General features: G+C 37.7%; 1 protein-coding gene across 8 annotated transcripts in view; it reads left to right on the top strand.

Moving 5' to 3' along the window:
• The window catches only part of LOC126267241 (uncharacterized), a 210,461-nt gene that overhangs the window by 97,761 nt on the left and 98,011 nt on the right, over positions 1 to 14,689 (top strand). The window contains exon 1 of one of the 8 annotated variants that reach the window (XM_049972224.1): positions 12,666 to 12,871. The exons of 5 other annotated variants lie outside the window; for them this stretch is intronic. The gene's annotated coding sequence lies outside the window, so the exon portion shown is untranslated. Of the gene's footprint in view, positions 1 to 12,665; positions 12,872 to 12,908; positions 13,176 to 14,689 lie in introns of those variants that run through there. 2 more of the 8 variants (XM_049972232.1, XM_049972230.1) reach the window with 2 other exon arrangements.

The following is a 14,689-nucleotide window of genomic DNA, read 5'->3' on the forward strand; positions in this document are numbered from 1 at the left end:
AATAAATTATCTATGGCAGTTCAAAGTGTGTATACATTTTTTTGATGCACGCTGTAGTTAACTGTCATTTACAATCAATCATTACATTTAAGCAATCACGATCTTTCATGCTTTGTGTGATACAAATCATTGTCAATGCACATACAGATACGCACAGAACAGAGCGTTTTTTAAAATTATTTAATCGTTTTATGCTCTCGTGGATTCTTTCCTAGGGGCCTCATTCTCAAATGGCTGTCAGCTACCTGCTGTTATTGACTAACTACTCGCTTCACCAATCCTTCACCAGCAGTCGCGCCTCAATACTTACTCTAGGCTTTCTGCAATAATTTTCAGTTCATATTAACAACATGAAAATCCCCCCCCCCCCCATGTCTGCACAGTGACTAACCCTCTTCACTGTCATATAATTTCCCATTCTGACATGATTACTCAGTCTGATAGCTGTGTTCCCCTAATTTAAGATGGTCGATATACGCAGACCATCACACACCTCAACCATTAGACAAAATCTCAGTTGGTGACAGCTGAGTTGATACTATCTCTAGGGATCAATGATATTGACTGATAACCCATATAAACAGGCCATCACACCATATAAATTTCACAATCAGTTTTGTATTTCACTGTTTGCTATTTATGGCCACACTGTCCCTTTTATTTTTTATGTTAGGCACCAGTGCAATGAGGGAAAATTCTAGTAAAACAGACGTCATCACATCCACATTAACAGAAATAAACAGCCAAAACATCCTACCACTAACGTTTTTACAACCGAATAAAATGAAACATGTACCATAACGGAAAACACATTTCGGTAAGTGCATGTACAGTACCAATATTAATACTATGTACACACAAATGGAAAATTTGACAAATATTGTTTTGAAGGTATCAGTATACTGATGAGGCTAAACAGTTTAATAGGAATTTAACACTATTGTGAAGCCAAGTGCCAGCCTTAGCCGGATTGACATAGGGTGTATAGAATTTGTGCAAAAGATTTTGGCAAAGAGGATCAGGTTATTGTAGTACGTAAAACAGGGAACAGCCTGGCTAAGGACAGTAGGTACAGCATTATGGGTTACCCGGATGAAATAAGAGTAGCAACTATACACACGAAGGCGAGTTTTGCGGAGTTCCTACAGCACTATGATCAGCCCTGTGATAACACTGCTGTGAGCCCTGTGAACACTGAGTTGAGCAGGCTGTTATTTACTGAAATGAAATCTCATGGGAATGCAGCGCCTGTGGCTACTATTGGGAGATGGGAGGTATTAGATATGGCCTAAACCTGAACAGGAGAGGGAAAGATAGGTTGGCTGAGCTTCTTGCAGATAATATATAGAGGTTGTATGGGGGAAGGCACCATCACACAAAGCAAGATTCCTGTGGCTATTGGTTTCAGAGAGGTGCACTTTCTCAGGTTAGAATCAGGATTCAGGCATCCTGTTTTGAGTCAAAATAACAGAACAGCCCCACAAAATGCTTAAGAATGGTCAGAAAAGTGAGGTTAACTTATTTTGTCAAAATATTAGATGACTGAGTAATGAGGTAGAAGAGCTTCTAGTCTGTTGGGAGATTTTAGAGAAATCTGAAAATATAGACATGTTGTGCCTGGCTGAACACTGTATAAATATAGCGTTAGCTAAGTTACATATAAGAGATTACACTCAAGCAGCTTATTCATGCAGAACTAATGAGGGAAAAGGAGGACTTCTTACATATATTGAGCCACAGCGTAAGTTCAAAAACATCGAGACAAGTAGATTTCATTGTGATCAGTAAATAGAAATGTGTGCTTCTCAATTAATACTGAAAATAGTTCACTTATAATTGTAATTGCATAGAGATCCCCATTGGGAAATTTTGAACTGTTTATGAGAAAACTAGGTTTCTTATTGTGCTGTTTGTCAGACGGTGGCAAGCAGTTAATAGTCTGTGGCGACTTCAATGTATATTTCCTAAATGATTCTAATAGAAAAATGATCTCAAAATCTTATTTGGATCTTAAGTTTTTACCTCAGTAAGTAGCTTACCAGCATGGGTGGATAAAGACAGTAGGATCCTAATTGATAATCTATCTATTGGCAATAATAAGTAGAGATCCTGCAGTAGCCGCACACTACAAAAAATGCTCATAATTACCAGTAAACGCCCTTTAAAAAATCAAGGAACGTGTTCATAATGTCAGAAATGAGTAATTCTGACAACAGACTCAAGGATATGTGGAATGTAGTGAAACAGTAGACAGGTCAACCAACCATAGAGCAGAATAACGTCACTATTGGAATGGATTGAAAGGCTATAAATTATGAGTCACAGGTAGCAGGTAGATTTAATATTCATATCTTAAATATAGTAGAAAGTATAGAGACAAATAGTTGAAGAGAAAAATCACAGCAGTATGTTCAAAAACCTGTCATGAAATTCAGCCATATGAATGTATCACCACCTTCTCCTTCTGAAATTAAGAAAATTACATATTCTCCCAAAAATGTAATCTCGTCAGGTTTTGATTTATTCCCATACAACAAGCCCTGTCTTATCTTAAATACATAATGCATTACTAATTCAAAGTATTTCTCCAGAGAGACTAAAATATGTCATTGTCAAACCCCTATCTGCTGACAAATTTTTCCAAAATTTTTAGAAGATGATATATTCTAGAAAAGTATCTCACCTGAGCAACTATAGTACCCTCAGATAATAATAGTTTGGAATTCAGAAGAGTTGCTCTACTGTGAATGCTGTTTTCATGTTCACTCACTAAATTTTACAAGCATTAAATAACAAAATAATGCAGGCTGGTATTTTCTGCGACCTCACTAAGACATTTGACTGTGTGAATCACAGTACTCTTCAGGATAAATTTAAGTTTTATGTGATTGATGTCATAGCCAACCAATGGATAATGTCATATGTAACCAAAAGAATGAAAAAAGTTGTACTTAGGAATTCAACCAATGCAGCCTGGTTACATTATTCTGACTGGGTGAGGAATCACATGTGGCATTCTCGAAGACACAATCTTAGATTCGTGTGTGTGTGTGTGTGTGTGTGTGTGTGTGTGTGTGTGTGTGTGTGTGTGTGTGTGTGTGTGTGTGTTTATATACGATCTTCTGTATAATATACAAACGCAGAATTATTTCTTTTTGCTTAATCAACACAAGCTTATACAAAAAATAGAGGAAATGCTAAACAGTTTTCTTAAAATCATCAGTAACTGGTTTACTATGAATGGTCTCATCTTCAGCCTTAAACACACAACATACTTAATTCCGCTCATTTAGGTATACTACACCAATGATAAGCGTAACACATGGTGAGGAAATAATATATAGGGTGGAAACATCAAAATTCTTAGGTGTTTATAGTAACAAGAATTTAAACTGGAAAGAGCACATTTTGGAACTCCTAAAACAACTTAATTCAGCAACATTTGCATTTAGAACCACTGCAAGCACTGGGGAGAAACAAATCAGTAAGATGACATATTTTGCATGTTTTCATTCAATAATGTCATATGCAGTAATGTTCTGGGATAACTCATCTTTAAGGAAGAAAGTCTCCATTGTTCAAAAATGGGTTGTAAGAATAATATGTGGGGCACACCCATTATCATCTTGTGAACATCTTTTTAAGGAGTACCTTCATTAATATGTTTATTCCTTTGTGAAATTTATTGTAAACAATCCACTGCAGTTCATAATGACGTACATAATTTTAACACCAGAAGGAAAAATGATATTCATTACATTAAGATTGTCTATAGCACAAAACATGGTGTACAATGCTGTAACTAACATTTCTAACAATTTACCCAGTGATATAAAATGTCTGACAGATAGCCAAGTGGAATTTTGAAAACACACTCAGAAAGTTTCTTCTCGATAACTTCTTCTATTTCATAGAAGAATTTTTAATATTGCAATGTGTAAAAAGTTAGTGATTATGAGTCACATACATATATTTAAAAAAAGGTCTTATAAATGTACAACAAATGGCCATATTTATAAATTAGTTTGCAAAATGACTCATTTCACTTTATCATGCAAAATGATCAAGGAATATGAATAAAACTAACCAAGTTTACATCACTTGATCCTCTATAAGTTAGTGACAGTTGCACTCATTTAAAGTAATTTAATCCTTTCTTTGCAACTACAAGAAAATGTGTGTTTGTTTTCACCAAATGCATTTATTGAAATAAGAGGTGATCAGTGGTCTGTAATGGCAGAGCTTTTCACATTGGTTTACTTTCTAGACAGAAAATAGTTTGTTAAAAAATACATTAATTTTTATTTATATTTCATGCACGGTTTTCCCTTACATCATGAAATGCCATCTGCTTGCACATTGTTTAGCTATTCCATCTTTCATCACTGTTGATTTTATCTAACACCTAGGTATAAAACCTGTCCAATCTATGTGCCCAGCACCTCCTACTCTAGTCCTGTTAGTCGGTTAGATATTTCATAAATCATTTGAACCGTCCTTTTGTGGAAATGTTTTGCAATGAGTCAGTTCGAAGTATCTGTATAGAAAACTAGTGTTGACATCAATGTACACATCATTATTTTGGTCCTATTCATGCAACTGCACTTAAAAACAAGTAATTTTTTTTACTGGCTACCAGTATTTAAGTAGAAATTTGTCAGTGGAATAGAAGGAGTTGTACAGAAGAAATGATTTTAAGCTAAATTTAAATCTTGCTTTGCTATCTGTCAAACATCTTATGTTTTGGGGCAAATGATGTAAAATTTTTGTTTCTGTATGTTGAAATTCTTTCCGAACACCTGAAAACTTTAATAGTAGGTGTTAAAGGTTGTTTTTCTCTCTAGTGTTGTTTAAAAAAACGTGACGGATTGTTTATGGTAAATTACATTAGTGAATATATGTATTGTGATGACGCAGTTGAAATGCTTAGTTTCTTGAAAGGCACCTGCATGACGTTCATAGTAGAACACCACATGTTATTCTCATTACTCGCTTTTGTGCAATCAATACTTCCTGTCTAAGTGACGATTTAACCCCGAAAATATTCCCATGTGGCGTTATTGAGTGGGAATATGCAATATATGTTAGGAAACTTACTCGTTTGTTTCCAAAATAAGGCTTTCTATCAACGCATCATAACGTAAAAAGCTATGCTCGAGAAAGTAACATTTCAGCCACGGTTACAGTGGCTTTTTTCTTGGTCTATTGGTGTGCTTTTAGCTGTGTCGAGTCGCTTATATTTTATCATTGTTGCTCCCTACGCACGAAGTTACATCATAATTTTAAAATGTTGTTTTTATAGTCAGTCACTAGAGGTGGAAGGAGCGAGAACTTTAATTATAATAGACTGTTGTGGTGAAGGGAGTGGGGATCAGTTGTTATCAGTTGCTTCTTGCATTGTTTGTTATGCTTGGTGCTCATCAATGAATGAGATGCATGCTCCTGTTTTCCTCCTGCTGGACGCAGGCCATGCAGGAGCAGTTCCTTGTTGGTAGTGCTCACGTCACATGTTGTTGGTGTGGTGTGTTGGACTTTGAGAGCTGTCAATTAGGATGGGCTAATCCTGTATCTGTTCTCCATTTTTAGGCTTTTTATTATTTCTATTGCTCCTCTGATCTTAACTTTTGTCAAGGCTGGATACTTAGCCAGTATGATGGTTTCATTGAATTTCATTTCCTTAGTGCAGTCTAGATCAGAAGACCCAGAAGAAGGTCACTGTAACTGTGGCTGAAACGTTGGTTTCTCCAGTGTAGTTTTTTATGCTATGACACGGTATGATACTCAAAAAACTTTTATATCAACCGACTCTGGCTATGAAAAGCCTATGCAATTACATGAGTGTTCAACAGTTCGGCTGCCTCAGTCAGGCAATCGCAACCTGGCTACCTAGTATGTTGTAGTCCTTACTCATCATATTACCTAGTGAGAGTATCTAATTTCACCACGTAACAGCTAATATGAGTACCAACACTGCAATTTTTGGCAAAAGAAACAAGTTACACAGATTTAGAGTTTTCCATAGCAATGTTTAAACAAGTATTGAGCGAAACAATACCTGGAACCTGCGACGCTATACGGGGTATATCAACTAAAACTTGCATCGCAAATATTGTGGAAATGTAGAGTTCTTGATGATGTGCGGTTTTCACATAATGAATTGGTAGTATCGTATTGTTAACCAGTCAACAGATTGTAATAACCTTAGAAAGTGTATTCTTGTGTAAACATGCGCTTTTTCAATGGAACAATAACTATTGACATTAATAAACTAAAAATAGGGTAAATTAGGACATCAGTGATGTTTGTTTCAGGATTCTAGTGAGAGTCATTTACGATACATCGCATTTTGAAAAGTGTCCATGTTGACACTAATATAGTATCTGTGGTAGCACACCCTAAGTAACAACACAAGGGTATACACTACTTATGTGTTTTCTGACTAGTAACAAAATAATTGACCATTAGATGTTGTGTTCAAAATGACTACCAGAAGAGGCAATATACACTTCCAGTCTGTATGGGAAGTCATCTGCACACAAGCTAGTAAGACAGCAGAGCCGTCCAAGCAGGTTGTAGTTATACATTGTTGCATATCATTGGGTGTAGTTGGCATGTCTTTGTAGACAGCATCTTCCAGCTTTCCCCACAAAAAAGCCCAAAAGTGTCAAATCCAGGGAATGAGCTGGCCAAGATATAGGCTGCCTGTGTCCAGTCCAACAATTTGGAAACAATTCGCGGGCAAATGCTGTAGAACTTTGTGCACTATGGGCTGTACAGTCATCAAGTTGGTACCACGGGTTCCTCCTACTCTAGAAAGGAACATCTTCTATCATCTGTGGAACATGGTCTGTTAGAAGACTCTAATACTTCTGTGGATTCAGTGTTCAGTGTTTTATCTACGAAAAACCAGCCTATGAGCTGTTGGTTCACAATTCCACATCATTCGTTCACACTCCATGAACACTGACATTGCACTTGATGAAGCCAATGGGGACTGTCAACAGACCAATAATGCATGTTCTGGCAGTTTACCTGGTCATGATTGGTAAATGTGGCTTCATCAATAAACCAGATACATGATATATTTGAAGTATCCTGACTTAATGTACAGTAGTTAACATGTTTCTCATTAACATTTCCTTGCAGCTCATGATGGAGAGAGATGTGATAGAGATGGAACCTACGACGATGGAGAATGCATAGGACACTTTCTTGACTCATGTCACTTTCTCACGCCATTGCATGGGAGTTAACGTGAAAAATCAATTGCAACGTGCAGATCAATTGCAACACTAGCAAGAGCATTAATTCTCCTGATTGGAGCTTGTTTCCTTCTGTTTCGTTGTCTAGATGTTGCACTAACACTTTCACTTAGCTGTCTGGAGAGGTTGATAAATTATTGCCAAGATGGTTGATGTCTATTGGGATATCTTGCGACATACACTGTACTTGAAAGAACTGCATACTTCCTACTCTCTCTGTGCTATCGCCCACTCACTATCTACTGCTTGGACTGCTACACACTAACCGACCGGGAAGTCGCAATGCTCTCAAGGAGCGCACGAGTACACTGTAGGCTATTATAGCAGCATCACACCTAGCAACTATGCAGGTTAAATGGCACAAACAAGTGTCAATGTGGAAACTTTTCAAATTACAATATCTCCTAAACAGCTCGCAGTAGAATCCTGAAAAAAACACCACTGAGATTGTAATGTATCCTACTTTTAGTTTGTTAATGTCAATAGGACTTATTCCAATGGAAAAAGTGTATATCTGCCAAGGGGGTATAATGGTTGTAACGGTTGGGAAGACTCCACAGCCGCTATAGGGAGACAAAATAGTACTATAAACAATAATTTAAACAAATGGCACAAAACGCATCAAATAAAACAACAACAACAACTATTACTACTAGTACTACTACTACTACTATTACCACCACTAATATTGTTGTTTGTTGTTGTGGTCTTCAGTCCTGAGACTGGTTTGATGCAGCTCTCCATGCTACTCTGTCCTGTGCAAGCTTCTTCATCTCCCAGTACCTACTGCAACCTACATCCTTCTGAATCTATTATTATTATTACTATTAACTTTTTCAAGAAACGATGAAAAATTTGTAGACCTCCAGCCACAAGAGAAGAAGCAGTTATATTTTCATGTACACAAGTGCAATGTGCCTGTCTTTTCTTTCCACAAATAAGTCTATAAATCGGTCTACAAAGATCTGATCACTGGATAGCTCTCTGAGTAGTGTCTTTTCTATTGCTGACGTGCTCAAACACTACAGCTGGCCGTTGGACATTGAATCCCTTAAACAACTCTTCACTCACTTAAGAATACTCATGCTTCGTTCACTGCTTGCTGTAGTTGATGGCAGGGTCAAAACCAAACGCAGGAGCTTCGTTGTTTGTTCATAAATAGAGTCTAAATCATTGTAGACAATGTACTTTAAGAGGGTTCTTGGAGATAAGTGTTTTTTCTCGTCAGCATATATGTTACACAGTTCATTTTCAAGTTGTTCTTGCTTGATAAGAGGATACTGTTCTAATAATCGAAGCAGTTTAAACTTAGGGAAATCTTTTTGATAGTTCAGGGAACACTTTCCGTTCAAAAGTTCAACAAACTGAATTTGGGTAAAGTCTTGAAATCTCCATCTGAACAGTTTTCAAATCCAGTATCTAGTGACTTAGCGCCCTGAGAGATGCCTTTTGACTGTCACAGAATGATAAGTTGCCATTCAAACACAAGCTGCATTTAATGTATTCATCAACGAATGTTACCATTCTAAATTGTCATAAGTTTCTCAAAAGAGTTCTTATTTCATCGTGGGAAACAGTTATACTGACGGATTTTGACTGAATAACATTAAAGAGATGATCAACATAAACAAAGCACCCTCGGTAGAAGCAAAGCAAGAAGACAAACGTAGGATCATCCATCTGTCGTTTCATTCCCACAGCACAGCTCAAAGATTCTGGGTCCCACTGAGAGTCTGTATCATCAATTGTATAATTAGAAACACCATATAGCTCTGAGAAATTACTAGATATTGTTAAAACTGCCATGGAACGAAAGTTCCAGCGAGTGTTGCTGGCATGTGGCAGTGTAAATCCTTTCTCAGTTAGCAATAAAGTTCGTTTTGATGTTTTGCTAAAAAACGAATGGAATGCAGTAAGATCACTTACAAACATGCGTACTTGTCGTATGATTTTGGAGGCATGTAACAGTACCAAATTCAGTCAGTGTTTGTAACATTGAATAACAGTGCATAGGGGCAGAACTGCTTCACCAATTGTTGTAGTCCTCTTTTTCTGCCCACCATTACTGAAGCGCCATAATATGTTTGACTAACCACTTTTCCTTCCACATTCCATTCTTTCAATACTGCATGAATAATGACTGACAAACCCTCACCAGAAACATCGTAAAATCCAACGAATCTTTCCTCAATTTTGTATGCAGTACAGTACCTGAATATTATACTCATTTGACTCTTGCATGACATGTCTAATGTTTCATCAGCCTGAATCAAAATGAAATTGCAGTTCTGAAATTCAGATTTTATTTTCTCATTAACTCTGTTACATATTCTGTATAGCTGGAGAAGTTTCTTTAAAGGTTGAAGATGATGACAGAGGTGTGAAATTAACTGCTCTCCTTGAGCTAGTAAATCTAGCAATTCCAGATAGTTGCCTTTGTTGCTGGAGGATTCGTCTTCTCGATGGCCACGAAAGGTTAGCTCTTGTTTACAATGAAATACAATTGCCTGAATAAGACGAGCCAATACTCTCCTGTTGGATGCAACTGGTTCGTTGTATTTCATTGCTGTCAGACGAGCGGCTTCCGAAAGGGCGTGCTCAATTCTACTTTTGCTCAGCAACTGAAGTGATTCTTTGTTCTGCAGGTGACGTTTTGATATCTGATGCTTTTGTGCTTTCCTGTCCAAGTTCTTTATTGTACAAACGCCCTCATTGCAGCATTCCTTTTCACCACCAAACAGAAGACATATATAACAATATAATCTGTTATTAACTGCATTCGCAGTCAGCCGAGTATAATTTTCGTACCAGGCTGTCTGAAAAGTGCGTTTTTGTTTGGCTTCACTTAAAACTACACTGAGTATAGGAGTAGGTCGTTTGTCCTTCAATTCGCTCTTTTTTTTTGTCCGTTAATGAAGAAAAAGGGGTTTATAATAAAAATTCTGTAAGGTGTTCAGTTGCTGACTGACTCATATTGGCGACACAACGAAAATACGCACTAAAATCACACAAGAATGACTATGAACACAAACCGCGCGACTGTTCACTTCCTTGTTAAAAGCCAGAATAGAAGCGGCAGAGACTAATCTCGATACCTTCTAGCAAGTACAGCGCACCGGCCTTCGTGGTAGAGGGGAAGTGGAGGGGAGCTGAGAATGCCACTAACGCGCAGGCGCACACAGCCAGCTAAGGGAAGGGAGGCAGAGACTGAGAGCAGCCGAGTCTCAAGCGGGCAAATACGCCAATACTCAGGGTGCTGCGCAGGCTACAAAACTGATGTCTTCGCACATTTAAGCCGGGTTCACAAAGGCAACAAAAGTATCGCCACTGCTAATGGCGAACTGCAGTTGCATGTGTGAACTCACAGTTTTCGGTGGCGCCATTTAAGAAGCGCATCTTTTTTCACGCTACAAATAGTTGAACTTGGTTCTACTTTGTTGCGCCATTTTGCCTTCTCCATAACGTCATTCGATTGCTACCTCGAGGCTGGATTCAAACCTTTCTAGTGCGTATTCGTTCGCAGATAGTGCTTTTGCTATTAACATGTCGAAAATGTTGTCAACAGCGACAATTATGAGATTCTTGGAGGTTTATCAAGAACGAGAATGCCTTTGGAACCACAAAAGCGAATCATACAAAGACAGAAATTTGAGAGATGCTCCATTAATTGAAATAGTAAACAGTATGCGTGAATATGTAACTGGAATTGATGTAGCTACAACAAAATTGAAAATTCGAAGCATTCGAAATGCTGACATGAATGAACATAAAAAATTACTGAAATCACTTAAGAGTGGTGCGTCTACAGACGGTATTTTTAAACCCAGCCTTACTTGCTTTGAAGGTGCAGACCGGTTCTAAAAACATGTAGTCGAGACAAGAGAGACGAGAAATACTTTGGTAAGTAATATTTTACATTTATTATGTTTCCAAAACATCTTATTTGGTAATATGTACAGCCGTTTAATCAGCTGAGACAGGTGACGCCATTTTGCAAACTGCGCAATGACGTAGAATTTGTGGCGTCCTGTGTGAACGGTAGCTCACAGCGCCACTCCAGAATGACTTGACTAGTGGCGATACTTTCGTTGCGTGTGTGAACCCGACTTTAGAGGTCTTAGTAGAAAGTTGTTTATATTTTTGTTATGAATTACTATTGCATCTTTTTTAAGTACGAATAGAGGGGAGACTAATTCTCAAAGTCTCCCCTCACGCTACGCCACGATATTTGCACAAAAAATACACTTCCTGAATATTATTACAGTCTATTTATTGGATAACAATTGGAGACTCTGATTACCAACCCATTTTGTGAAAACTTCACATCAATATCACTTTCCATTTCTGAAATATTTGCTGTGCAAGTTTTATGTGATTCACACTGTATACCCGTCCTGAAGAAGGATTTTGTGAAGACAAATATCTCAACTCGACAAGTTACAGACCATATTTCTACATTTATTGATTTGTTTTGAAATCAAAAAACATTAAAAAAGTCACAGGACTGACCAGTGAGGTGTAATTTACTTTGTTCCCTCGTATATGCGAATTCTAAATTCCATCCCTCAAATCTATCCCCAACTTATTATAAATTTCTGCATCAAAATATAGAACATTTTGAGCTCTAGATGGGGATTCATAGTCTACTTCAAAAGTTTTAATGTCGTGACAATTGTACAGTTTATCGCTATTCACTCTTGTTATGAAACAATGTTCCATTAGGAAGCAAATGTATTGACACACAAGTATAAAAATTCCTGTCCCTGAGGAAACCGCAAGATGTCCATTTATCAACTTAAGACAACATAGGGACTGCATTCTAGTGTAGAATAAATACTTTTGTTTTACTTACACGGCCACGAAAGACAATGGCACTGTGTGAAGATATATTGACAACCGCTTGTTCATGTCAGCATAATGACTGCAAAACAGGCAGTGCTAATAATTTTGGTTAAGTCCACAACTATTTGTTCCGTTTAGAATTATGGTTCCCCTGTTTGCCGCAGGGTCAACTGCTCTTGTTTTCTCTATTAAAGAACTAAAAACTGCTGATTTCTTAACTCGATCACTGTAATCCTTGGTCATAACTTTCCACAAACATATGTGTCTCCTATATATTTCAGTAAATTCAGCAATGAATTCCTTAAAGGCATGATGCTTATCAACCGTTTTAGAATTAATTATGTATCCAAAGACGGGAAACACTAGACTGAACAATCTGTTGGCTGAAAACCCTCGATTTATACCGATCTTTTTCCACACGTTGGTATTTATCTACGCAGACGTGTTTTTGGCCATATATTTGAGCAATTTTGCTCAAAGGCCCAACACAACTTCCAGTTGTAGGCACATCTCACATCTGCGCAAATGTCCTGTCCATACGCTACGATCTTTCTGTGTAGATGCGCTACATGACTCTCGATCGGTCGTCCAGCGATTTTGTGTAATAATGCCGCTTGCTGTTTGAATTCAAGGTGTCTTTGAAATTGTCGAGTGGCCGTTAGCGGTCTGTGTATTGGCGCGAAGTTGGTTTGTTATTCGTTTGGAGTAGAAATTTTTCCAGCTATATTTCAGTACCTGTAGAGGTAATAGTTTGATTTCAATTATAGGTACGTAGTGATTCATAATGGTTTTAGTAGATAGTAGTATTTATGTTATTTACTAAGAATTGCTGGGAAAGTAGCTTTGTTGGTTATTACACTCGTTCGTGCTTGGTTGGGGCTAGAGTTGATAGGTTGCAGTTAGAAGTCAAAATGACTTGCCAAGCAATATTTACACTATTAATGAATTTGTTACCAGCTGAAGGATGTGAATCATTATTTCTCATCGTGTATGCGTGGTACTTGACGTGCATCGAAATTGTTTTGATGTGTTGACAGCGTGGAGTAGTTGATAGGTACAATGTAAGCACAAGTATGTAAAGACGTTTAACATTTGGTTATATATGTATTTATGGTTTTCGTGAAAGAGTTTGTTTAGGTGTGTGACGCCTGACCCTTGTGCAAATGGATGTTATACAGCCCCGCTTGCTCTGCCCCCACCTTCGGTTCCTATCAGACGCTGACATAATATGCTTAATTTTTTTAAAGTGACATCCAACCGCGGTGAAAGATAGCGTTAAGTTGCTCCCTGGTTATTGTGAGTAGGTAACTTGTACTGCACAGAGTAATCGATGAAAATAGTGAAAAAAGATTTCTCGATGAGCTTATTGCGTATAAGGGTAGGCCTATTGTTGTTTAGTGTTAGAGCATGCAGTAGTATGATGTGATCTGTGTGGATATTTGGTTCATTAAGATGCGGTATGACCAATCAGAAATGAAACATTGTCAAGATTCTTAAACACTGTATATCTTTATCTCGTAGTTTGCTACGAGCGTAGTACATATACCCTTGTGTGCTTTGGTCATTGTGGTGTGACTTTTAAATTTCTAGTCAGCCGCCGTTTTTCTCCTGAAACCATATCACTTCCATCCAAATGATGTGCAGTTAGTTGAAATGCCATAGGCCTATGTTATCCTGTATTCAGTACATAAAGTTCTGTGTCATTTAATGTTTTACTTAAGGGCAGAAAGTAACCACACTGTCCAAAGATTAGTTTCATCCTGTAGTATATTCTGAGCAAATACTGTATTGTCTACATAACTATTGTAATCTACATCACATTTGGATGTGCATACTATTGTTAATGGTTGTTCTCCCTCTAAAATTTTTATTCCAGAACCCTTTCTGTATTATCAAATTGTCTTTTTGAAGGTGTCCTATCAACAGATCTTTCTACATCTATCTAGATTCTCTGCAAGCTAACATATGGTGCATGGTGGAGGGTACCCTGTACCACAACTACTTGTTTCCTTTTCTGAATTGCTTCAGTGTCTTCCTTCAATCTGACCTGGTATAGACACCAAACAATAGAGCTGTACTCAAGATTAGGTTGCACTAGCATCCTATATGCAGGCTCCATTATAGATGAACCACTCTTCCCTAAAATTCTCCCAATAAACCGAAATTGTCCATTTGCCTTCTCTGCCACAATTCTCATGTGCTGGTTCCATTTCATATTGCTTTGCAGTTACGCCCAGATATGTAAATGACTTGTCTGTGTCAAGCTTGACACTAGAAATACTCTCTTCAATCGTAACAGGTTTGTTCTTCCTACTCATCACGCTAAGTTACATTTTTTCAGACTTAGAGCTGGCTGTCATTCATCACACTAACTGGAAATTTTGTCAAAGTCGTCTTGTTTCTTCCTACAGTCACTCAACTTTTGACACTTCGGTGTACAATGCAGCATCATCAGCAAACAACTGCAGACTGCTGCTCACTCTGTCCACCCAATCATTTATGTATGTAGAGAACAATAGTGGTCCTATCACCCTTCCCTCCTAATGATACCTTTGTCTTTGGTTTATGAACACTCACAGTCGAGG

This window comes from Schistocerca gregaria, chromosome 4 (genome assembly GCF_023897955.1).
Source record: "Schistocerca gregaria isolate iqSchGreg1 chromosome 4, iqSchGreg1.2, whole genome shotgun sequence".
NCBI classification, from domain to species: Eukaryota; Metazoa; Arthropoda; class Insecta; order Orthoptera; family Acrididae; genus Schistocerca; species Schistocerca gregaria.